General features: G+C 37.3%; 1 long non-coding RNA gene across 1 annotated transcript; it reads right to left on the bottom strand.

Moving 5' to 3' along the window:
• Nucleotides 1-48: 48 nt before the first annotated feature.
• LOC128642817 (uncharacterized) lies at nt 49-27,970 on the bottom strand. Its single transcript, XR_008399715.1, has 3 exons — nt 27,799-27,970; nt 2,133-2,290; nt 49-821 (listed from the first exon to the last, which is right to left on the bottom strand). It is a non-coding gene; the product is annotated as an uncharacterized LOC128642817 (long non-coding RNA).

Here is a 27,970-nt window from a genome sequence, read left to right as displayed (position 1 = left end):
TTGGCAGGATACATGCATCATCATACATAAATATAAAATTAACATTGCTCCAGTTTACATAGGACATTCCTATGCATCAATTTATTTTATACCATTGTCTTTACAGAAATCCACTTCTTGTATGTTATTAAGAGTTTAAATGTCTCCGTTACATGTCAGTACCAATTTGGCAGGGTACATCATTCTCACATTAAAATTAGCTTTCATTAGCTTTGAACAATATGGAGATATTTTTCTCCTTTTGGCCGATGTTTCAGTTGAGAAATCCTGGAATATCAGAATTTTATTTTGATCAGTGGATTAATCTTCCTATAACATCTTAAAAGGTTAACTTTTTCCTGAAAGTTCAAAAACTTTGCAATACTTGGTCTGGATCTAAATGAACCATCAAGATTTTTCCGAGGTGGGCCTAATCAATGTATTCTTCAATTTGAAGGGACTGTGAAGATATTTGCATTTGTAGTGAATTTGGGACTATTTCTGTGATAAAGTGCATTACATTTTGATATTCCAGGGTTTCCGGTAACTCTATAATTCTGTGTTTTTTTCTGCAGGCTTCCCACATGCTCTGCCTCTTCCCGGAATTCCCCCTTAATTTACTTTTATTATCAAATTTGCTTTGTTCTCTTTCTATGCTTTGTTGCAATACTGAGTTAGGCTCAGGAATAATAATGCATTACTGTGAGATAGCTGATGATTGGTGGCTGCATATATATTTATCATGTCCTTGGCATATAGGCAGGGGTCAAGTCCAGCGGGAACCCATGGGAACAAACTGCACAGTCTGGAGTTGCTGTCAGACACAGAGGTCTCAGCCCGCTCTGGAAAGGAAGAAAGAGGAGGAATGAGGGTGTTAGGAACTGATGGTTAACTGGTCATGCACCATGTGAATTATAAACAAAGTATGGATCTTAACCTCTTAAGGACATATGATGGAATTTTTCCGTCATAAAACAATTGAGCAAACTGAAAGCTGTGTCCTTAAAGGGTTAACATTAAACAACAAGCGTTCATGTGTTTCTACTTTAGTTATTTTAAAGTTGTTTTAAAAAAAGTTCAGTGTTTCACCAAGGAATAAATGTGCTCATCAAGCAGGGAAGGGTCATGTCCTTCCAGCTTCCTCTCAGATTGGAATTCCTTTTAGTTCTTCCAGAGGTAGCTGGGCTGAGGTTTGCAAGAGAAATACAAGTGTATACACAAAGAAAATAGTAATTGCAATTAAAGGTGTTTGTGAAACATCTTTTAGTGGGATAAGCCCAATTACTTTATTTTATACACCAATAGTATGTGCTGTCTATTTATCTATGTTGGTGGCCAGCAGGCCAGATTCTTTGCAGAATGCTGACCTGTGCAAGATAATGTATTTGCTGAAGATTCAACCTTACCAGTTTCATCCCAAGGTGCAAGATGACCTGTTTGTCTTTACAAAACCTTATCAAGATTATGATATCAGATGTTTACATTAAAGAGCCTTACACATCCTGAGAGCCAGGGAGTAACATCTCCTAAAATTTTTACTAAGGCTCTAATCTTTTTGGATTATTCAACATAATCTATATACAAATGCTCCTTCATGTGTTCTAAAAAGTGTATGGCTTCCAAGTATTCAGTATCAGTTGTATACTAAATTACATATACAAATTTCTCTCCTGCCATATAATAATGTAACCATGGGTGTCCATCCTCAGGCCCAAAGGCAACCATTCAGCCCTTCATTGGTTTTAATTTGCTTTCATTAACCAGAGTGTATCGATTATATACATATAAATAAAGTGTGTGTGTATATAAAACAATATTAGTTGTGAGGGGGTGGAAGTCTTGGTGAGTTCCTACACGTTTTTTTGTAGGACTTAACCCCTGCATATAGGTCCCAGTAGTACACTGCTCCTGTGTTTTTCTAGCAATAGTGCAATAATTCAGATATTAAACTGTTTGTAGAATACATTGATTTTGTTTACTGTAGTGAAATGCACCCAATATTTTGTTTTTGAGCTACTATGGCCTTTACAAATGGTTAGAGTGGCAAACCAAAGGTATTCCTTTTAAACATTAAACTATTGAATAAAGCGTATTTCATTAACTAAAGCAGTTTGGGCAGTGGCTGTAGAAAGAAAGTTAACAAAGGGAGTTACCTGTGCTGTGCTGGGAGGCAGGGGGCAGGGCAGTGGCTGTGGCATGGGAGAGACAACCAGGAAGGAGAGCAGGCTGGAAGAAGCTGCAGTTGTTCTAAACCATTTTCTATGTTGGTTAGATGTTCTCTGAACCTATACTTTCTTTCTTTTTGTTCAGCCTACATAGATAAGATTACAATTGCTTTTCAATTTGTATACAACATATGTAGTGTCACAATTACATCTGTTTTTACACTGGTATAATTTTGTGTGATAATTCCAAAAAATTTCTTTGGGATTGGACATATGGACACAGAACGCAATCAAGGGGGTCAATTTATCAAAGCGTCAACTGAAAAAACGCTCGAATTCCGCATTGTATTTCTCATGAGATTGATCCGCCGTAGTTATCAAAGCGTCAAGATCGGTCAATGTTGAAATTTGTGATGTAAAATACGATCCCACGATCTCAATCAATCTCAATCGATGCTTGCGTCATTACAGATGTTTCAAATTCACATTCAACTCTATTTGACACTTTTCCCAATTTATCAAACATTTAACAGGTACGCTCGCGTGTATGCTGACTCAGCGTACCTAGTTTTCAATCTGCCACCCTTGAGGTCGCGGATGCCATAGAACTCAATGGAAGTCTGAAAACACAGAAAGGTTATGTTCGATGCTGCAAGAGAATGAAGTATATTACATAATAAAAGTAAATTAGAAACTTTATTAAAATTGTATACCCTTTATAAATCAAACAATATTATTGCTCCACATTCGGTGCACTAGTAGATATGGGATAAAAATGAAAAATACATTACTACTTATGGATTATGCTACAAATTTGTCTCTCATTACAAAGCAAGGGGACAATATTATTTCTACAAATTTGTTGAAAAGTTTTTCCAAAAACTTGTTGCACTAATAGATATATAAATAAAAATGAAATACACAACATAATATAGCTAACTTACTTTTAATTTTTTGTGAAAAATCTATGTGCACCATGTTGAAGCCATGTAATACAAGTCCCACTCTCCACTTTGCACCAAATTTGACGCAACACTTTTCCACACAATTATGATGCAAACTCCTAAACAACCCACACACTAGTGCATTTTTCAACCACTTTTGATTGGAATATGCATAATCACATGATTTATGACATCAGCCAATCTGATTCAAATATACATTTTAAACTATCACTAACGAATCAAAATGCTCGATACTTGTGTTATTGATCACTCATCAGAACTTGTAAGTGCCATTTGTTACATTGTGTATTATACTTTGAAAGTATGTATATGTGAATTTAGAATTAAAGATAAACATTGATGCTGACATTAGAACACACAGTGTAAAATTTTAGACAAGGGTTTTAAAATTTGAATTGATGTTTGATTCAATATAATCTTAAGATGATAGCTCAAAGGGATAGCCCACCTAACATTAAACTGTCATGATTCAGATACAGCAGAAATTAAAATCACCTCTTTACTGTCATGCTATTTTCAGTGTATTTCTTCCTTCTCTTGAATTTCTTTTTCAGTAAGAAATTTCATCTTATATGCCAGCACACTGTATAACACCTGTGAAGGGGTGGTTTTTAAAACTAGATTGCAATCAGGAGGGGTTACACAGGTACAGAGAGAAAACGGGCCCAGCTCTCTTAAAATATCTATTGATTGCAAATAAATACTACATATGATACCCTGATTACATATTATATTTGCAACTTTTCATGCTCAGAATAATAATAAATTTATACTATATACATATAGTGGCATAAACACAGAGATATGAAAGACAACATTCTTTAGAACAAAAAAAGGAATTTAGGGACATGCAAATATGTTTGCAAAAGATTTCTGACATAACACACACACATATATATATGTATATACATATACATATATATATACACACACACAAGTATGTGCAAAGATAAATGTACAAATTCTAGCATTAATAATCATTTATAATAAAATAAAAAATATGAGATAAAAGCATATCATGACTTCTAGAAATACAAATACACATTAATTTATGTGAAAGTATCATATAACAGATTTTTTTGTATAACAAATAAAAATAACTTTCTATGAGATATTGTTTGTTGAGGTATAAATTTAGCTATTTCTTGGACATTAACAAATAAAAAATAAAAGATTAGCTTTATAGAAATGTTCTTGTTTATGGACAATAATGAAATGGTATAAATAAAGTTGGGAAAAACCCGAATAACCGCGACATCGATGACTGTTAGTTAACAACAGTCCGATACTCTTCGCACCGTACTTGACACGTGTGTCTTTGACGGCTTTTTTTTTATAAATAAGGGTATAGTATTCAGATCCGTGTCAGCAATGTCTGGCGAGCGTATTGACACCGGCGAATGCACTGAGATTGACGCTTTGATAAATTGACCCCTCTGTGTCTACATTTATATAGACCTGGTGGTACCCCCCAATGTTCAAATGGGTTAGAATTATTATGTTTTCTAAGTTTAGTAGGTGAAAAAAATTTTTTTAGATCTTTGTTGTTTCTAAAGTAAATTTTTGTACCTAAAAATTTACAGAAATAAAGCTATAGTATAGATCTATTAAAACAGACTAAGACGAAGGTGGACCTCATGGAATAAAAATCTCTTATTAAAAGAATAGGAAAGAAAAATAGGGTACCTAAATTTATTACTTAATATAATATTTAGAACCAAAAAATCAAAAACATCTTAATTAAACATTAGCAAGTACTTTTATTCGATCCAACATTAAAAAGATGTTAGGTACAAAACCAGAATGGTACTTCCTAAGCTGTTGTATTTATTCAGATCCCGACCTGTGTCTGTCCTTCTGGTGGTGCTAAATAAATGAAAAAAAGACCTGTTAGCATTTATCTGGAATCGAAAGAGACCTAGAATACATCGGCAGGTCATGATGAAACATAAATCGGGTGGAGGACTAGGGGTTACCTCACTTGGCCTCATATTATTATTCTGCCTGTATGGTGCAGACTTCCCTCTGGCATAATTTCTCTGATAAGATAAGTTGGGTCCAAATTGAGTCTGATCTGTTTCAAATTAACCCAATATATAAATTGTTATGGGCAACTAAAAAAAAAGACCCTTGCAATAGAGAATGTTCTCCTCAGTTGCGCACACAATGGCATTGTGGGATCGCCTAAACACTAAATTTCCCCTTATATCCAATCTATCACAAGCAATTCCTCTAGATTCCTTGGATACTCCTATTTCAGAGTTGGTAATTAATAAATGGGCAAATTAGGGGACTTTATAGGTTAGCGGACACATTAGTAAACAATACTGTTTCTGTCTTATCAATAATATAAAGATCTAGAACCAGAAAATAAATGTTGCTGGTTTCAATATCTTCAACTTCACTCTAGGATTTATGAAACTTTACACTCCTTACCGGCTGGACCTGTTACATACTTTGAATCATTATGTTTTGCCAAACACAGACTGAAAGGAGTAATTGCAAATGCATACCTTCTCTTTATTATCCCCCAACACCCACCTAAGACTAGGTTTATGTATTCTTGGGAAACAAATATCAATATTGACTGACCCCTTCATAAATGGATAAATGTGTTGAGGAAAGGCTGCTCATTTTTACCTCGTGCAAATAGAATATTTGTTAAAAGTAGCCTATCAATGGTATTTATATCCCTCAAGAATATACAAGAGCAGGGGGTTAACAGTGAGGCTTGCTTCGGCAACTGTGGAGTATATATCAGTAGCATATATCTGGGACCAAAACTCCAAGTTGATGAGCTCCATTTTTGATAGGAACATACAATTAATTCCAGAGCCAACCCTATTACATAGCCCTATTAAAGGCCTCCTATACAAAATAAATTAATGGCTACCATTTGAACAGCGGTCAGAATGACTATAGCTTGTTTCTCCCCTGTAACACAGAAAATTAAACATTTGTATCAATTCACCTGCAGATATACTAGGCTAGAAGGAACAATCTCTGAATATTTGGGAACTCTGGATTATGTTTGTAGAAACACCCCGGGGAGGGCAGGGCCTTGATGGCCTATTGCAGACCAGGTCCTGTGTTGAGCTTTCTTATTACTGTTTCCTTCTCCTTTTCACCTGCTAGAGCTATTGCTTATATCATAATACTATAAAGTTATAGTTGTTGTTTTCATTGTGTGCTCTATATCAGTATAGATAAAATAAAGTAATTTATTTGTCTTTGTGTCTTTGATTGAAAGATGGACATCTTATACTTCCCTGTGAACTGCACCTTTTATTGAATCTTCACATTGTTTTTATTTATGTAAAATTTAAAATTCAATAAAATTATTACAAATAGAAAAGAGTGCAAGTAATGTCTCCTTTATAAGAGGAGAAGACCATCATTTCAAATTAAGAGTCACATCAGGCAATCACCATGGGAAAGGCAATCCCCTGAGAGATCCATATAAACATAAAACAAAATCATGGGAGGTGGGAGTGTGCTTCTCACACACTCCCCAATACACAGAAGGGTGTGAGTCCCTTTATTTGAAAGAGCCAATCATCACCTTTTATGTTGGTCAACCAGTTGCTTAATGGTTGTCATAACAATGAGAAATGTCTAGCGAAATTGGTTTATATTAGGACCTAACAACTCTAAACAAACCTTTAGCACCGTCAACATAAATGACATATGAAACAGATTATTTAAATTTTGGGATATATCATTACAGCTGTCAAGTTAACATCATATTAACAATGGTCATCTGACAACAACCATTAACCTCATTTTGGTTTGTGCAGCTATCCTAATACATTTGAGAAAATGGCTGAATGTAGGCATCCTTTTGTAAAAATAAACAAATCAGTACTAAAAAGGTGATTTAATCTTTACATGGAAGGTACAAGAGCAGGTGTTTGGAGAATGCTGATTATATAAATAAGGTAAAATCACTGGTATATCTGATTTAAATAAGAATTAAAGTCAACAGTATAGTTATGATATTATTAATACTTCTTTTTAAAAAAAATTATTTCCATCTTTTATTGGACAATAAAATCAATTTACATACTTTGTCAACAAGTCTCAGTACAATTGTAATTGTCATATACGTCCCGTCCCTTATCAGTGTTCAAAGAAATGGGCTGGATTGAATCCTCCCATATGAGTTTCATGTCATGAAAGAAATTCAGGTTCTGTCTTTTAAAGTACCCAAATTCCTCTACAGGGAGTTCAGAATTATTAGGCAAGTTGTATTTTTGAGGATTAATTTTATTATTGAACAACAACCATTTTCTCAATGAACCCAAAAAAATTTATTTCCATCTTTTATTGGACAATAAAATCAATTTACATACTTTGTCAACAAGTCTCAGTACAATTGTAATTGTCATATACGTCCCGTCCCTTATCAGTGTTCAAAGAAATGGGCTGGATTGAATCCTCCCATATGAGTTTCATGTCATGAAAGAAATTCAGGTTCTGTCTTTTAAAGTACCCAAATTCCTCTACAGGGAGTTCAGAATTATTAGGCAAGTTGTATTTTTGAGGATTAATTTTATTATTGAACAACAACCATTTTCTCAATGAACCCAAAAAACTCATTAATATCAAAGCTGAATAGTTTTGGAAGTAGTTTTTAGTTTGTTTTTAGTTATAGCTATTTTAGGGGGATATCTGTGTGTGCAGGTGACTATTACTGTGCATAATTATTAGGCAACTTAACAAAAAACAAATATATACCCATTTCAATTATTTATTTTTACCAGTGAAACCAATATAACATCTCAACATTCACAAATATACATTTCTGACATTCAAAAACAAAACAAAAACAAATCAGTGACCAATATAGCCACCTTTCTTTGCAAGGACACTCAAAAGCCTGCCATCCATGGATTCTGTCAGTGTTTTGATCTGTTCACCATCAACATTGTGTGCAGCAGCAACCACAGCCTCCAAGACAATGTTCAGAGAGGTTTACTGTTTTCCCTCCTTGTAAATCTCACATTTGATGATGGACCACAGGTTCTCAATGGGGTTCAGATCAGGTGAACAAGGAGGCCATGTCATTAGATTTTCTTCTTTTATACCCTTTCTTGCCAGCCACGCTGTGGAGTTCTTGGACGCGTGTGATGGAGCATTCTCCTGCATGAAAATCATGTTTTTCTTGAAGGATGCAGACTTCTTCCTGTACCACTGCTTGAAGAAGGTGTCTTCCAGAGACGGGCAGTAGGACTGGGAGTTGAGCTTGACTCCATATTCAACCCGAAAAGGCCCCACAAGCTCATCTTTGATGATACCAGCCCAAACCAGTACTCCACCTCCACCTTGCTGGCGTCTGAGTCGGACTGGAGCTCTCTGCCCTTTACCAATCCAGCCACGGGCCCATCCATCTGGCCCATCAAGACTCACTCTCATTTTATCAGTCCATAAAACCTTAGAAAAATCAGTCTTGAGATATTTCTTGGCCCAGTCTTGATGTTTCAGCTTGTGTGTCTTGTTCAGTGGTGGTCGTCTTTCAGCCTTTCTTACCTTGGCCATGTCTCTGAGTATTGCACACCTTGTGCTTTTGGGCATTCCAGTGATGTTGCAGCTCTGAAATATGGCCAAACTGGTGGCAAGTGGTATCTTGGCAGCTGCACGCTTGACTTTTCTCAGTTCATGGGCAGTTATTTTGCACCTTGGTTTTTCCACACACTTCTTGTGACCCTGTTGACTATTTTGAATGAAATTGTCATGATTGTTCGATGATCATGCTTCAGAAGCTTTGCAATTTTAAGAGTGCTGCATCCCTCTGCAAGATATCTCACTATTTTTGACTTTTCTGAGCCTGTCAAGTCCTTCTTTTGACCCATTTTGCCAAAGGAAAGGAAGTTGCCTAATAATTATGCACACCTGATATAGGGTGTTGATGTCATTAGACCACACCCCTTTTCATTACAGAGATGCACATCACCTAATATGCTTAATTGGTAGTAGGCTTTCGAGCCTATACAGCTTGGAGTAAGACAACATGAAAAATATACAGAGGGCGACTCCTAGTGCATATCAGTTGATACAGTTGTAAGCCCCAAATGATCCCTTTAGAGAGATACTCACATATTATGGAGCACACTATAGTGCTAATGAGGCAAGCTGGGTATATTATGGTGGCCCAGCGCACATAACACTCTGGCAAGCAGTGGATCAATGTAGCAAATAAAAGATAGGAGACTCCAGAAGTATATCAAAAATGAGTTTTATAAAAATAAATAAATGAACATAAAAACAATCAGTAAAACACGCTAAGCGTTTCTCAGAGCTCACCACTCTGTGGTACTTGCCTGAGGAAACAGAGTGGTGAGCTCTGAGAAACGCTTAGCGTGTTTTACTGATTGTTTTTATGTTCATTTATTTATTTTTATAAAACTCATTTTTGATATACTTCTGGAGTCTCCTATCTTTTATTTGCTACATTGATCCACTGCTTGCCAGAGTGTTATGTGCGCTGGGCCACCATAATATACCCAGCTTGCCTCATTAGCACTATAGTGTGCTCCATAATATGTGAGTATCTCTCTAAAGGGATCATTTGGGGCTTACAACTGTATCAACTGATTTGCACTAGGAGTCGCCCTCTGTATATTTTTCCAGTTTTCCAGATCTTTTCCATTCAAGAGGAGCAGCCCTTCTCATGGTGCACAGTCAACTGGGACACTGATAAGTTTCCAGACCATCTACCTAGGCATTATCGTTGCCTTCACTACATGTGAGTACAAAATCTGCTAATATATATTATCTACTTACAAAAATTGGCTACACTAGGAGGCGCCCTTTCTTTTTTTGTTTCAATCATTGGAGTAAGACAACATGCATAAAGAGGATGATGTTGTCAAAATACTCATTTGCCTAATAATTCTGCACTCCCTGTAGTGTCATTAGGTCTGATACTTTTTCCACCCACACTTGTTTTGTTGGGGTGTCTTGTGTCTTCCATTCAAGTGCTATTAGTGATTTTCCCTCGTTTGACCCCATGTGGAGCAAGCACAGTCTTAATTTGCATGGGAATTTTGGAAGATCATTTAATAAAGTGATGCTGAGTGTCAATTTGAAATCGTTGTTTAATATCTTTTGGAAATGATCTTCCACATGTTACCATAACTGTTTTAGTTTTCTGCAGTCCTACCACATATGTCTGTAGCTACCCCTAGTATCGTAACCCCTCCAACATTTGTTGCTGGCTCCTGCATAAATGGAATGTAGGCGTGTGGGGGTGAGGTATCACCTCATTAACACTTTATAGTTAAGTTCTAGGAGCTTGGGCGATGTGGAGGATTTTTTAGTGTGTCGAAATATAGCCTCCCACTATTCCTCAGTTAAATTTTTCCCTAAATTCCCATGCCACTTAGTAGCGGATATCGGTAGTTTGGCTTTGTGCTGTGTTTGCAAAAGTACTCACATTTTCGACAAAGAGTGTGGAATTGGTTTGTTATTGGAGCAAATTTTTTCAAATGGAGTAAGGTTTCTTAAGAGGTCTGCTCTATGTGGAGATGTATGTATATCATGAGAGAGTTTTAGATGTTTAAGCCATGTGAAATAGTTATCGTTTGCTACGTCTTTAATCTGATCTCTGTCTAGAAGTTTGCCCTCTTTTCTGAAATTACTTAAGGAGGTTGTATATCCCAATTCTGTTACCCTTTGGTAGTTTTTGTCTAGGCCACCTGTGAGTTTAGCGTTGACTGGAATGGGGAAAAGAGGGGATATATCTCCCGATATGAACCGTTTCTGTGTCAATATTGTGTCCCATGATTTAAATATGTGGCCATGTATTTCTAATGATTAGCATTGTGGAGGTCTAAGGGTTTTGGTTACCCAGCGCAATGCCCCTATTAAGGGCACTTTTAAGATGTGAATCCATAGCTACCCATGCTTTGTTATCTGAAGCTCCATGCCAATCCAACACTCTTTGTAGTGTGATAGCTTCTATGTAAGTGGTTAAATTAGTGAGACTCAAATCTCCATTTGAAGTCGCCCTGTACATGGTCTCTCTATTTATTGTGGGCTTACTTTGGCCAATACTTATTTTAATGCAAATTATGTCTCATGATCAATCCTTATCATTTATAATGTTAAATCTAGAACGATGAGGTTAACCTAAAGGGACAAATTACTATTTTCTATCATATTTATAATAAAGCAGCAGTTAAACATGTTAAAAATATTTTTACTTAAAGGGACAGTCTAGCCAAAATTAAACTTTTATGATTCATATAGGGCATGCAATTTTAAACCACTTTCCAGTTAACTTTTATTATTACATTTGTTCTCTTGGTATTCTTTGTTGAAGGCTAAACCAAGAGAGCAGGGGTGTATTTTGTCCTAGGCAAACAAGGCACTTGTCTAGGGGAGCTGATTGGAGGGGGCAGCACTTTTTGTGGCTATATTTGTAAGAAAGAGGAGGTGAGAGAGATTCCTAGTTTTGGGTTCAAATATTCAATGATGGGACCCCAAATGAGATTCAAGGTGCTCTCCAAATGCTGCTTACAATCTAATAGACCACACTGCAATATTCAAACTCAGAGTACCTAATATCCTTGCAAGAGACTTCTTTACGTCACGCTAAGCTAAATGCCTGCTGGCTCTATGTTCCATAGCTATTGCCCCTGTCAAGCGTAGGCAAACTGAATTGCACTCCAAACCGCCAGCAGTGCTCACAGCACTCGGACAGTAGCGTATTCATAGGCAGCCCTTGTCAGCAGCCTCTGACTTACGTGACTCTGTCTGCATCCAATAGGAAAGAGGGTGGCACCTGCTCTAATCAGTACAGTGTGTATGCATAGATGAAAACAGCTGGTAATAGAATATAGAAGAAGAAAAAAAAATTCTTGAAAATAAAATCCAACTTTATTGATCCATGATAAAAATCAAGTTACAGCAGACCAAGGCACACACAAACATGTAGCGTAGCACAAACCAGCTTACACGTTTTGGCTCTGGGCCGTAGTCATAGCCGGCTATGACTTTGGCCCAAAGCCTAAGCCCGTAAGCTTGTTTGTGCTACGCTACATGATTATGTGTGCCTTGGTCAGCTGTAACCTGATTTTTATCATGGTTCAATAAAGTTTGATTTTATTTGCAAGACGAACGTTTCCTCTTCTTCTATATTTGTAAGAACCTTACAGTTATTTTAGAAGTATTAATATACAGGTATATTATGAGAGATTTTGCCCAAGGAGCTTACATTCTAGGGGGTATAATAAGAGACTGCCCATGAAGCTTCCTTTTTAGAGGCAACTCTGAACCCTTCATTTATTTAGCTACCTATTGTCTTTAGTTCTGTTGGCTTTCAGCACTTAGTATTGTGTTTAGGGAAGCATTGTATCTAGAAATCTGTCTTTGGGCGTTTCATATATATTGAAGCAAAAGATAGATGTGTGAGTGTGTGTCTATGTGTATGTCTGTATGTTTGTGCGTGTGTGTTTGTGTATAAGGTATAAGTGTCCTGAAAGACAGAAAAAGAAGAGGCGCTCTTTGTGCAGTAAGTTCCAAAGAAAACTGAAAATCTATCGATAGTGCTCAAGGTGATATACTCACAAACGTAACTGCACATACAGTGCAATAGTAGGCAAGCCGAAACTTCAGAGCCGTTCGGCTGACTCCTCAATGGCGAATCTGCCAAACAATTGCTGAAGCCCAGGTGCTGGTAGCAATGGTCCGGTCTCTCCAAACAACCTCCGTGGTAGGTGGCAATAAACAGCTTAATAAAGGATCCAATAGCTGTCAGTATAGGGTAATCACAAAACCCACAGGAGCAAGGAAGAGTGATAAAAAGTCAGTTTATTAAAAACATTTAAAAGTTGCTGTGCAACGCGTTTCTAGGCTAACAATGCCGTTTCATCAGGCTTTATAATTTGTTACACTCTACCTTGCTACCTTATAACAGAACTAACAACCAATCTCCTATCAGGAATAAAGACAACGCCCAAATGGCTTGGAGCGAATCCGGGATATTATTAAACGCACATCACTAGATACAACTTATCCGCTGTCAGTAATATTCTTTAGATAAGTGTGATGTGCGTGATCATAGTATCCCCGATCTTACAAAACACAACATACTGAGTAAATACAATATCAATATGATCATATTTAGAGTTAATAAATAAATGAATGAATGAATGAATGAATGAGGTTTCTGCATGTCAAAATATTGATGATCCCGTGTGGCTACGGACAAATCTAAAGTATATATATGCCCACATCATTGTGGACCAATCAGAAACCTTGCCAGCTACACACCCCCTGCGGCCCGTCATGAATTCTCTATATTAAATAGCGGGTGCAGCCAGCGGAGTAATCCAACTACACCACAATGAGGTTTGCGATAGCAGGCACAACTATCACAATACATAAAGCTTTCCTAAACAATACTTACTAATAAATATACATAACGCTATAATCAATTTGACATTCACATGTTCTTTCTAATATGATCAATTTACACATATATCCCGCATCTCCTAACGCTGGATTTTTTGGAAAATTACAGCTTTTAGCAGGACATGGAGCAGTGATGGAAAATATTATGTTTAGTCAAATGAATATTGTGTACCCAAACGTTTATTTATTTAGTGATCCCGTGTCACCACAGATAGATCTAAATTCTATGCACGCCCACATCACTATAGGCCAATCGGATAATCTGCTAGCTACACACCTCTCGTCATTCGTAAATAATTCTCTGTATTATATAGCGGGTGCAGCAGGCAGAATACTCCGACTGCACCGTATTGAGGTTTGCAATGGCAAACTGGACTAAGACATGGTTAACAACATATTAAACAATACTTGTAAATGAATTAATTCAAACTTCACAACAATGCCCAATTTGTTGGAATATGATAGATGACCCATATGCCCGTACCTCCTCATATGGATTCGTAATTTTTATTTTTTATTATTATTTATGCGAACATGTACCAGTATTATAGTAATGAATGGTAGAGCAATTGAGAACTGTACCAAAATATCTATATATAGCACCCCTAGATTAATGATTCCCATTCATCAAATCGAGATCCATATCACTCAATAATAGTGCCACTACCTCCACATGGGTACAACATGATCTATATGAAAGGACAATATATACACATATATTAATAATATGATATAATCTATCATATATCTGTAAACTATATGTGTTGATGATAGTGCCCAATGTGAAACTTATTTATGTAGTGTTTAGAATTATAATAATAGTTCTTAAACCAACTTCGTGCTAACTAGTGTTGACTATAAGCTATGCTACTATTAATAAATAGTTACTACATTATATAATTTTGATACAAAATTTAAATGATCATTTCTAATATAATATTAACCTATTATTAATCCCTCTAAGTGTTCATGAACTAATCAGGTTCGTGGTATTTTGACTGATACTATGGACAATAGAGTAACCTCTGTTATCCCTACATATGAACCTGATAGTCTATATAAACAACTAAGTGAAGGATTTATTCAAACTAATTGCAGAAATAAATCCAACTTTAATCCACAGGTATCTAATAACAATTTTGACTGATACTATGGACAATAGAGTAACCTCTGTTATCCCTACATATGAACCCGATAGTCTATATAAACAACTAAGTGAAGAATTTATTCAAACTAATTTCAGAAATAAATCCAACTTTAATCCACAGGTATCTAATAACACCTACATAGAAATTTTCAAAGAGCTAGTATTAGAGGAATTAGAACTCCTCCCTAGAAACAAAGATAGTAAAAACCTGTTCCCAAATGAAATTAAAGCATTGGATAAATTAAAGAGTAACTCTGAGCTGGTGATACGCCAAGCTGATAAGGGGGGGGTATAGTCCTGCAAAATTATAATGATTACATTAGAGAAGCTACCAGAATTTTGCAGGACAAGTCCTATTACTCTTGTTTGAAAGAAGACCCCACCGCCCATTATCTTAAAACATTAACTGGCTTAGTAAATTTTGGCTTTCAAGAGGGTATTATATCCAAGAAGGAGAAAGATTTTTTCATCCCCAAAGAACCTGCCTATACCTTCTATTATCATCTGCCCAAAATCCACAAGGATATGGTAAATCCCCCGGGCAGAGCGATAATAGCGGGCATAGGCAGTTTAACCGAAAATGTTTTGGCTTATATTGATTACTTTCTCCAAAGGTATGTGTTGAATTTGGATTCTTATATCAGAGACTCCTCTGACTTATTAGATAAATTGCATAATACCGAGATAAAAGATAATTATCTTTGGATTACTTGTGATGTGGAGGCCCTATACTCCAATATCCCCCACGATCAAGGGGTCTTAGCTGTTGCTGAATTTTTGGAAAACGATTGGTACATCCCCTCTATTAAAAATTTTTTATTTTACAACTTATTTTATTTGTTTTACAACATAATTATTTTTTATTTCAAGGTAGTTATTATTTACAAATAAAGGGGACTGCCATGGGCACCAGGTTCGCCCCTAGCTTCGCAAATTTATATATGGGCAGTTTTGAACAACAATATGTCTATCAATCGGAGTACGGGGCGAACCTGGTGTTCTATGGCAGATTTATAGATGATTTGATTTTTGTATGGGATGGCACCAGTGAAAAGGCATTGGAATTCGTTGAACATCTTAATAAGAATGATAGAGGGTTGAAATTCACTAGTTGCATACATCCGGAAAATATTGTCTTCTTGGATTTGAGTTTACGGTTTAATGAACAAGGACAGGTCGTTAGTTCAACACATTTCAAAACTGTTGACAGTAATAGTTACCTAGACTTTAATAGTAACCATTACCATCCTTGGAAAAGAAATGTCCCATACGGACAATTTCGCAGAATTAGGCGCAATTTTAGCTTAATTTCTGACTATGACACCCAAAGTCAGATTCTTAAACAAAGATTTATAGAGAAAAATTATCCGATTGAACTTATTGAGTCAAGTTACCTGCGAGCCCGTAATGATAATAGGGAAGAATATTTTCTAAAACACAAAATAGACACTAGGATAAAAGAAGATACCCCAAAATCAACTGAAGTAAGATTCATTACGCAATATAATAGTAATCATAAACTTATAAGAGAGATACTCAATAAACATTGGAGAATTTTAAAAAGAGACCCCATTTTGTGTGAATTAATAGGGGATAGGCCCACTATCGTCTACAAGAAGGCCCCAAGTCTAAAGAATATTTTGGCACCTAGTAAAATTATAAAAGAAAAAAGGAGAAGCAGCGATATTACTGACAAACATACTAGAGGGAAATTGACATTAGCTTGTAATAGAGGGGCATTCAAGTGTAATGTTGTCAACTGTAAAATGTGCAATTACATTGGGCATGGCAAACGCTCTTTTCAATCTTATATTGATAAAAAAACATACATGATTAAAAACAGGATGACCTGTGCCTCACGTTATGTTATTTATCTCATCTCCTGTTTATGTGGGGTCCAATATGTTGGCCGTACCATTAGACGTCTCAGTCATCGTTGGTCAGAACATTATCGCAGTATTATAATAAACAAGAAATCCCATAGTGTCATTAGTCATTGTCATCACAAACATGGAGGGAATCCTAATTGTTATTCCATTATTCCGATAGAGGAGATTAGCAAGTCACATATTCACAATCGGTTCCTTAGATTGAGAAGGAGAGAGACATACTGGATCCACAAGTTGAAAACTATGCACCCTATGGGATTAAATTTAAATGTGGATCTGGCAGCGTTCTAACGTCTCCCTCCTTCTCCACCTTTAGGAACTATCACTACTTTGCCTTTTATTGTTAGAGGACTATGGTTTTCATGTTATATAACCTGGTATGGGGTCGATATAGGTTTTTATTAATATTTCATTATTGCCAGCACCAGACATATATTAAATTAATTATTTTTATTTATCTAATTTTGGTATCACTAGAATAGATGTATTTTGTTACCACGAACCTGATTAGTTCATGAACACTTAGAGGGATTAATAATAGGTTAATATTATATTAGAAATTATCATTTAAGTTTTGTATCAAAATTATATAATGTAGTAACTATTTATTAATAGTAGCATAGCTTATAGTCAACACTAGTTAGCACGAAGTTGGTTTAAGAACTATTATTATAATTCTAAACACTACATAAATAAGTTTCACATTGGGCACTATCATCAACACATATAGTTTACAGATATATGATAGATTATATCATATTATTAATATATGTGTATATATTGTCCTTTCATATAGATCATGTTGTACCCATGTGGAGGTAGTGGCACTATTATTGAGTGATATGGATCTCGATTTGATGAATGGGAATCATTAATCTAGGGGTGCTATATATAGATATTTTGGTACAGTTCTCAATTGCTCTACCATTCATTACTATAATACTGGTACATGTTCGCATAAATAATAATAAAAAATAAAAATTACGAATCCATATGAGGAGGTACGGGCATATGGGTCATCTATCATATTCCAACAAATTGGGCATTGTTGTGAAGTTTGAATTAATTCATTTACAAGTATTGTTTAATATGTTGTTAACCATGTCTTAGTCCAGTTTGCCATTGCAAACCTCAATACGGTGCAGTCGGAGTATTCTGCCTGCTGCACCCGCTATATAATACAGAGAATTATTTACGAATGACGAGAGGTGTGTAGCTAGCAGATTATCCGATTGGCCTATAGTGATGTGGGCGTGCATAGAATTTAGATCTGTCTGTGGTGACACGGGATCACTAAATAAATAAACGTTTGGGTACACAATATTCATTTGACTAAACATAATATTTTCCATCACTGCTCCATGTCCTGTTAAAAGCTGTAATTTTCCAAAAAATCCAGCGTTAGGAGATGCGGGATATATGTGTAAATTGATCATATTAGAAAGAACATGTGAATGTCAAATTGATTATAGCGTTATGTATATTTATTAGTAAGTATTGTTTAGGAAAGCTTTATGTATTGTGATAGTTGTGCCTGCTATCGCAAACCTCATTGTGGTGTAGTTGGATTACTCCGCTGGCTGCACCCGCTATTTAATATAGAGAATTCATGACGGGCCGCAGGGGGTGTGTAGCTGGCGAGGTCTCTGATTGGTCCACAATGATGTGGGCGTATATATATTTTAGATTTGTCCGTAGCCACACGGGATCATCAATATTTTGACATGCAGAAACCTCATTCATTCATTCATTCATTCATTTATTTATTAACTCTAAATATGATCATATTGATATTGTATTTACTCAGTATGTTGTGTTTTGTAAGATCGGGGATACTATGATCACGCACATCACACTTATCTAAAGAATATTACTGACAGCGGATAAGTTGTATCTAGTGATATGCGTTTAATAATATCCCGGATTCGCTCCAAGCCATTTGGGCGTTGTCTTTATTCCTGATAGGAGATTGGTTGTTAGTTCTGTTATAAGGTAGCAAGGTAGAGTGTAACAAATTATAAAGCCTGATGAAACGGCATTGTTAGCCTAGAAACGCGTTGCACAGCAACTTTTAAATGTTTTTAATAAACTGACTTTTTATCACTCTTCCTTGCTCCTGTGGGTTTTGTGATTACCCTATACTGACAGCTATTGGATCCTTTATTAAGCTGTTTATTGCCGCCTACCACGGAGGTTGTTACCAGCACCTGGGCTTCAGCAATTGTTTGGCAGATTCGCCATTGAGGAGTCAGCCGAACGGCTCTGAAGTTTCGGCTTGCCTACTATTGCACTGTATGTGCAGTTACGTTTGTGAGTATATCACCTTGAGCACTATCGATAGATTTTCAGTTTTCTTTGGAACTTGCTGCACAAAGAGCGCCTCTTCTTTTTCTGTCTTTCAGGACACTTATACTTTCTGCTTACAACTTGGAGAGAGCAGCTCACCACTGGATTGATGAACTTTATCCATCCTGGGTTAAAACCCATTTAAAAGGACTTTTTCACAATATTGGTTATTACATATTTACTTTATTTGTAATTTTAATATCTTATTCATTTATTGGCACATTTAATTTATATTTATTTATATAAAATTATTTATTTTATAGCACATTCAATTAGGTTTATCACTGGTATATATATACATTTAGATTTATCCGGTTTGGCGCACCCTTCACTCTGTTGGTTAGCACAGCGGTTGTACTGTGTTTAAACCTCTTATTTTATTGTTTGTGTATAACTCTGTATATGTGTGTGTATCAGTGGCGGCTGGTGAATTATGGCAGTGCACTTGACCCTGCCCCTGACCGCATCCCTTGAAAAAGCCCCGCCCCTCCGATGGATCTCTCTACACATACACACGGCGAGCGAGAGAGAGAGAGAGAGGTAGAATGGACACGTAAGCACATCATGTAGACATGGTACATATATGGTACATACAGTAGAATGGACACGTTAGTGCATCATGCAGGCATGATAACGTATGATGCACACAAATGAACTGTTATTTAGACCGGTACATATTATTAACCTTGTAATAAGACGCACAATAGTGAATACAATATTTAATTGGTGGGGGACAATATGAGCACAGAGACAATGAGTTACTGTTACAGTACATTACAGGGTGTTGTATTGAGAAACAGTGACAGGGGACAGATACAGTAGTTGACAGAGTCAGACATCGGTGTACACTATGCAACACCACATAACCAGTATGTGGTCATAACACACACAGACAGGTCTAGGGGAGACAGGCACACATGTATAGGCAATAGGACACCCACACTGAGTAACACTGGCCCCACTCCATGTGATGCACAGAACAACAACTAGTGAGGTGTCTCAGATATCGTGATAGCAATGTAAAATGAAGTCAGTGTGACACGATATGGCATGAGACATGACAGGTGAGATCATGATACACACAGGAACAGTAATACAGCACGTCTATACACATGGAAATAGCTATGTCTTCTACATAAAACACAAGTACTTCATACTATACCAGTGATCCACAGCCAAGTGTCAGAGCCCTTAGCTGATGGATTTTTCTTGTGTATAAAGTCTATGAGCCATGACACACACTTGCCTTAAGCCGGGCCCTGACTGAAACTGCCAGGGCCGGACTGGGACCAAAAATAGGCCCGGGCATTTTAAGGCAAAGCAGCCCACCCCATATGCACGCCCACTACACATACACACAAACGTATGCACGCACACTACACATACAAACACACACATATGCACTCACACCACACATACACACACACATATGCACGCCCACTACACATACACACACACACATATGCACGCACACCACACATACCCACACACATATGCACGCACACCACACATATGCACGCACACCACACATACACACACACATATGCATGCCCACTACACATACACACACACATATGCACGCACACCACACATATGCACGCACACCACACATACACACACACATATGCACGCACACCACACATACACACACACATATGCACGCACACCACACATATGCACGCACACCACACATACACACACACATATGCACGCACACCACACATACACACACACATATGCACGCACACCACACATATGCACGCACACCACACATACACACACACATATGCACGCCCACTACACATACACACACATATGCACGCACACCACACATATGCACGCACACCACACATACACACACACATATGCACGCACACCACACATACACACATATGCACGCACACCACACATGCATGCACACCACACATACACACACACATATGCACGCACACCACACATACACACACACATATGCACGCACACCACACATACATATATTCACACCTGATTCTCATAACCTTCCAATCCTTTCCCATCTATTAAAATTATATTATAATTGTAGCTGCCCATTACCATCAATGAACTTGACATATTCAATCCATATCTATAAATAAAGCCTAAAACCTACACAGAAGACACAAGAAAGTGCAGGTTTTGCAGAAGATTTTTTTTTTGTTTCCCCAAATAGTCCTGTCACAGACCCTTTTTGTATTCTCAAATTTTGTATTACTGTTTTATCAGCTGTAGTTCAGTAAACTAATTTTAGCAGCACAAACATTATTAGGCCATTTAGTGCAGTCACAAAATAGAAGCAACATCTTTTTGAATCCAAGAATCACCTGCAAGCAACTCTTGAAGACAGCTTTGCATGAACATTCTGCAGGTCTATAAATTATCATTTGTGGCTAACCTGGAGCAGCCCCCACCTCCGGCTCAGATATACTGTGTGCCTTAAACTGTTAACTCTCAAACAAACTTACAGCAGTAAACTCCATGGCTGCTAACAAGTGCTGCAACATATCTAACAGCAGCAAATTCTGGGAGCCATGGGGTTGAAAGAAATAAAATAAACTTGTTTTTTTTTTGGCACGTGGTCAATTTTATGCCAAAAAGAGACTTGCAGGTTGCGGGTCAGCAGGAAGGGTTACGTGTGAGGTAAGGGGAGACACTGTCACCACCACACGTCTCCCCTATGATCAAGCTCAGAGGTTTTTGGGGGTGCAAGGGTACATTTCCTGGCCACAGTACTGATTTTGCCAATAATACGCCTTTCTTACCTAAATAGTGCTCTGACACCTATCCTCTCTGCTTAGTCACAAAATACTGTATTTAACCTCACAACATTTAAAAGAGTCTATTTTAATAACAGAGCTGCTCTGCCCTGCCCCCACTCCCAGAGTTCAGAAGACAAGCCTTGCAAAAGCCTACACAGAGATTGCTTGATCAGTGTAGTAGCTCACATAGCCTAAGTGGCTTCAGCTGATTAGATAAACTAAACAGTACTTATCTACTTAAACCCCACATTTTTATTTGATTATTCAGATAGATCATACAATTTTAAACAACTTTCCAGTTTACTTCTATAATTAAATTTGCTTCATTCTCTTGATATCCTTTGCAGAAGGAGCAGCAAAGCACAACTAGCTGAACACTTCTAGTCAATCTATCAAAAAGATAAAGCTACAAAGGTGTCTAGTCAGCAATCACCAGCCAGCTCCCAGTAGTGTAGGATATGTACATATTATTTTTGCAACAAAAGATACCAAGAGAACAAACTACATGTGAAAAAAAGTACATTTTAAAAGTGACTTAAATTTGCATGTTGTATCTGAATCACAAGTTTAATTTTTTTCCTATCCCTTTTAATGTCTTATCAAAGGGTATGTCATTGTAGTGTAAACCATATTTTACTAACTTTCGGCTAGATTACGAGTTTTGCTGTATGGGTGAAAAAGCAGCGTTAAGGCTCTTTTTCACTACCACTGGTATTACTAGTCTTGCAGGTTTTGCTGCACCGAACACGTTTTTGGCTGTAACGCAACGTAACTACTGCAGCTTTCAAAAAGTCATTTTTCAATGGGACTTGCGCCGGTATTACGAGTTTGCCTGGGAGGCCTAAAACTACAAGATCCATACTGTAAACTGAAAGTCAGTAGTTATGGGTTTTATGCTACAACGCCGTAACATAAAACTCATAACTAAAGTGCTAAAAAGTACACTAACACCCATAAACTACCTATTAACCCCCAAACCAAGGCCCTCCCGCATCGCAAACACTAAAATAAAATTATTAACCCCTAATCTGCCGCTCCGGACATCGCCGCCACTAGAATAAACATATTAACCCCTAAACCGCCCTACTTCCACATCGCAAACACTACTTAAATAATATTAACCCATAATCTGCTGTCCCTAACATCGCCACAACCTACATTACTGTTATTAACCCCTAATCTGCTGCCCCCAACGTCGACGCCACTATACTAAAGTTATAAACCCCTAAACCTAACCCTAAGTCTAACCCTAACACCCCCTACTTTAATATAATTAAAATAAATCTAATAAATAATTCCTATTCAAAACTAAATACTTACCTGTAAAATAAACCCTAAGCTAGCTACAATATAACTAATAGTTACATTGTAGCTATCTTAGGTTTTAATTTTATTTCACAGGCAAGTTTGTATTTATTTTAACTAGGTAGACTAGTTAGTAAATAATTATTAACTATTTACTAGCTACCTAGCTAAAATAAATAAAAATTTACCTATAAAATAAAACCTTACCTGAGTTACACTAACACCTTACCTTACACTACAATTAAATAAATTACATTAATTAAATACAATTAACTGAATTACAAAAAATAACAAACACTAAATTACACAAAATAAAAAAAGAAATGATCAAATATGTAAACTAATTACACCTAATCTAATAGCCCTATCAAAATAAAAAAGCCCCCCCCCCAAATAAAAAAACCCCTAGCCTACAATAAACTACCAATAGCCCTTAAAAGGGCCTTTTGCGGGGCATTGCCCCAAAGAAATCAGCTCTTTTACCTGTAAAAAAAAAAATACAAACAACCCCCCAACAGTAAAACCCACCACCCACACAACCAACCCCCAAATAAAATCCTAACTAAAAAACCTAAGCTCCCCATTGCCCTGAAAAGGGCATTTGGATGGGCATTGCCCTTAAAAGGGCATTTCGGTCTTTTCGGTGCCCAAAAGCCCTAATCTTAAAATAAAACCCACCCAATAAACCCTTAAAAAAACCTAACACTAACCCCCGAAGATCCACTTACAGTTTTTGAAGACCCAACATCCATACTCAACGAAGCCGGCAGAAGTCCTCAACGAAGCGGCAGAAGTCTTCATCCAAGCCGGCAGAAGTCTTCATCCAGACGGCATCTTCTATCTTCATCCATCCAGCATGGAGCAGCTCCATCTTCAAGACATCCGGCGCGGAGCATCCTCTTCTTTCCAAAGCGACTGAAGAATGAAGGTTCCTTTAAGTGACATCATCCAAGATGGCGTCCCTTGAATTCCGATTGGCTGATAGAATCGGAATTAAAGGGTAAAAGATCCTATTGGCTGATGCAATCAGCCAATAGGATTGAGCTTCAATCCTATTGGCTGATCCAATCAACCAATAGGATTGAGCTCGCATTCTATTGGCTGTTCCAATCAGCCAATAGAATGCAAGCTCAATCCTATTGGCTGATAGGATTGAAGCTCAATATAGAAGATGCCGTCTGGATGAAGACTTCTGCTGGCTTGGATGAAGACTTCGGCCCACTTGGATAAAGACTTCTGCCGGCTTCAATGAGGACTTCTGCCAATTCGTTGAGGACTTCTGCCGGCTTCGTTGAGGATGGATGTCGGGTCTTCAAAAACTAGGGATGCACCGAAATTTCGGCCGCAGAAAGTTTCGGACGAAAATAGCATTTTTTGTTGTTTCGGTTTTCGTTTTTTTTGCCTTTTATTTTCGGCAAAATTATTGTGAAGCATATTTTAAATTTGATGCCAGCCTACAGCTGCTGTTTGAGTTCATTACTTGACTTACTGTTTTGCATATAATAATAGTTTTCTAGGACTATACTTTATTTTGATAATTGGTAACAAAACAAAAACGGTTAAATCTGATTCTGTTACACAGAACTAAATAAAGAATAATACTAGCGATGCACCAAAATTTGGGCCGCCGAAAATGTGCAATTCCAATTTCGGCCCAAAGAGGACCAAAATGGCTAAAAATGTACAGCCCTCCCCTGTTCTATTGAGTTACATGTATATCCTTAGCATAAGGTGAGCAGCACAGCACTGGCATGGTACACAGAGCACACACATAAGTACCATAACATGATGATATTTGAAACCAGCAGAGAAGGAAACCAAAGTTCTTAATAGTGAATACAAATATCAAAGGAGGATAAGTAACATGTTTATAAAGACTTGATATTATCAGACACAGCCCTAAGCACACACAGTGAATATCTTTAAGCCTTATATACAGTGCTCATACATCAACCTCTTGTGCGTAGACATTCTATTCGCCTGAGGCAAATATGCGTGCACACTATATATGCATAAGCCCCAATCTCGCACACAGTTGGTACAAATTAGCACCCACCAGACAGTGTATACAAAAAAAGCACAATAACTTTCTATAACCACCTTGCACGTAAGGTTGTAGTTAAGTCCAGTGGTCCTGGTGATAGGTGACAGGCAGACTCCATTTGGGGCTCCGGACATATAATCTGAAGGGTCAGTGTGAGACCCGAACCAGGAACTAGGCGGATATACAATGAGAGACGATCAGGTTTAGCCACGCTCATCGCACGGATAACTACGTGTCCACCTTGTATTGTTGTCTGGCTATAACCACGCTCTCCCTTATAGAGCTCCAGTTTCACTGCAGATTATGCCCTACTGTACAAGTGACCATGTCGATTTGTTGGAGCTTTCCCGCCTACAAGCTCTCTCAGCTACACACACACACTGTAGTTAAAAAAGAAAAAAACTATTTCGGTTTCGTTTCGGTTTTCGGCCAGGATCATCCTGAATTTTCGGTATCGGTTTCGGTCCAGAATTTTCATTTCGGTGCATCCCTATCAAAAACTGTAAGTGGATCTTCGGGGGTTAGTGTTAGGTTTTTTTAAGGGTTTATTGGGTGGGTTTTATTTTTAGATTAGGGATTTTGGGCACCGAAAAAGAGCTAAATGCCCTTTTAAGGGCAATGCCCATCCAAATGCCCTTTTCAGGGCAATAAGGAGCTTAGGTTTTTTAATTAGGATTTTTTAAGGGCTATTGGTAGTTTATTGTAGGCTAGGTTTTTTTTTTTATTTTGGGGGCGCTTTTTTATTTTGATAGGGCTATTAGATTAGGTGTCATTAGTTTAAATATCTGATAATTTCTCTTTTTTATTTTGTGTAATTTAGTGTTTGTTATTTTTTGTAATTTAGTTAATTGTATTTAATTAATGTAATTTATTTAATTGTAGTGTAAGGTTAGGTGTTAGTGTAACTCAGGTAAGGTTTTATTTTACAGGTAAATTTGTATTTATTTTAGCTAGGTAGCTAGTAAATAGTTAATAACTATTTACTAACTAGTCTACCTAGTTAAAATAAATACAAACTTGCCTGTGAAATAAAAATAAAACCTAAGCTAGCTACAATGTAACTATTAGTTATATTGTAGCAAGCTTAGAGATTATTTTATAGGTATTTAGTTTTAAATAGGTATTATTTAGTTAATGATAGGAATTTGTTATTAGATTTATTTTAATTATATTAAAGTAGGGGGTGTTAGGGTTAGACTTAGGGTTAGGTTTAGCGGTTTATAACTTTATCATAGTGGCGGTGACGACGTTGGGGGTGGCAGATTAGGGGTTAATAAGTGTAGGTAGGTGACGGCGATGTTGGGGGCGGCAGATTAGGGGTTAATAAGTGTACTGTAGGTGGCGGCGATGTCGGGGTGGCAGATTAGGGGTTAATAAGTGTAATGTAGGTGTCTGCGATGTTGGAGATGGCAGATTAGGGGTTAATAGTATACTGTAGGTGGCGGCGATGTCGGGGCGGCAGATTAGGGGTTAATAAATGTACTGTAGGTGGCGGCGATGTCGGGCGGCAGATTAGGGGTGTTTAGACTCAGGGTTTATGTTAGGTGTAAACATAACTTTTTCTTTCCCCATAGGAATCAATACAGGGTTTTACGCTCCTTTATTGCAGGTGTTAGACTTTTTTTCAGCCAGCTCTCCCCATTGATGTCTATGGGGAAATCGTGCACGAGCACGTAAAACCAGCTCACCATGGCGCTGGTATTGGAGTGCGGTATGGAGCTCAATTTTGCTCAACGCTCACTTCTTGCCTGCTAACGCCGGGTTTATGTAAACCTGTAATAGCAGCGCTATAGGGAGGTGAGCAGTGACTATAACTTGCAAGTTAGCACCAAGCAGCTCTTACCGCAAAACTCGTAATCTAGCCGAAAATGCAGTTTCAATGCTTTTTTAAACATTCAGTTTTCATGCAGATATTTTGTAATGGAATGCTTTATTTTGTATATGTAAAATGTATGTGTATTAATATGTAATACAGGAGGTGTCCCTTTAAAGCTAATATTTAAACCCTGTAACAAGCTTATGGTCTTGTTTAAATGGTGAAATAAGGAGAAAATATAGGAACTTTTTGCTTTTACAGGCTGGTCTTATAGTGACATCTGTCATTAGTTCTGCTAACAGTCAATACAATGGACTTAGCAGAAATCTGCAGATATTAATATATAACAGATGTTACTATTTCTTTTATCACATATACATGCAGAAGTAGATTGTGTTCCTGTGAGTACAAAACTAAACCAGCAGACAGGTCACATGACTATTAAACTCTAGTGTGTATTGCTTCCTATTGGTGCTGCATTGCAATAAAAGGCTAATATACTATTACCTGCACTGGATTCAGCCACATGTGATATTTATATTGAAAAAACTTTGGGTTAAGATTATTATCTCTGTAATGCATTTTATACTTTAAAATTAAATTGTATCAGTGCATTGGGTGTGCTGTAACTCTCTCTGGCATGCAATAGGTTAATCAGTAAGATGCAGGATATCGGACATGTTTTTATTACAGATCCAGAGAGATTTACAACATTTTTTTTCTTCCTTTTACAGCTTTTTTTTCATGGGGCTATACACACTATTTACATAGATAGACAAAGTTTAGTGCACTGACACTTTAACCGGTTGAGTACCTGCAGGCTATGGCGGCTGGATTGTAGCTACACAGTGCAGTAATCACGGATATTACAAATTTAAAACAATAAATCTCAGTGCTGAGTGACAAGCGAGCTCCCGGCCAGAGCACCAGCCTCCACCCTGATTGCACTTACCGTCGCGGTCTTTACCCTGCCTGGCTGCAACATGAGTCACACATTACATAACAACACAGACTTGACTTTGGGAGGCCACTCAGGATTCAGGAACGTTGAGATGAGATGAGTTCAGCGCCGCTGCCCGCACATCATGCAGGGACTGGAGTCAGACCACCACGTGCAAGGAAGG

The sequence above is a fragment of the Bombina bombina genome, chromosome 1, assembly GCF_027579735.1.
Source record: "Bombina bombina isolate aBomBom1 chromosome 1, aBomBom1.pri, whole genome shotgun sequence".
NCBI classification, from domain to species: Eukaryota; Metazoa; Chordata; class Amphibia; order Anura; family Bombinatoridae; genus Bombina; species Bombina bombina.
Note: the sequence above shows the minus strand (reverse complement) of the source record. Positions and strands in the feature narration are given on the sequence as shown.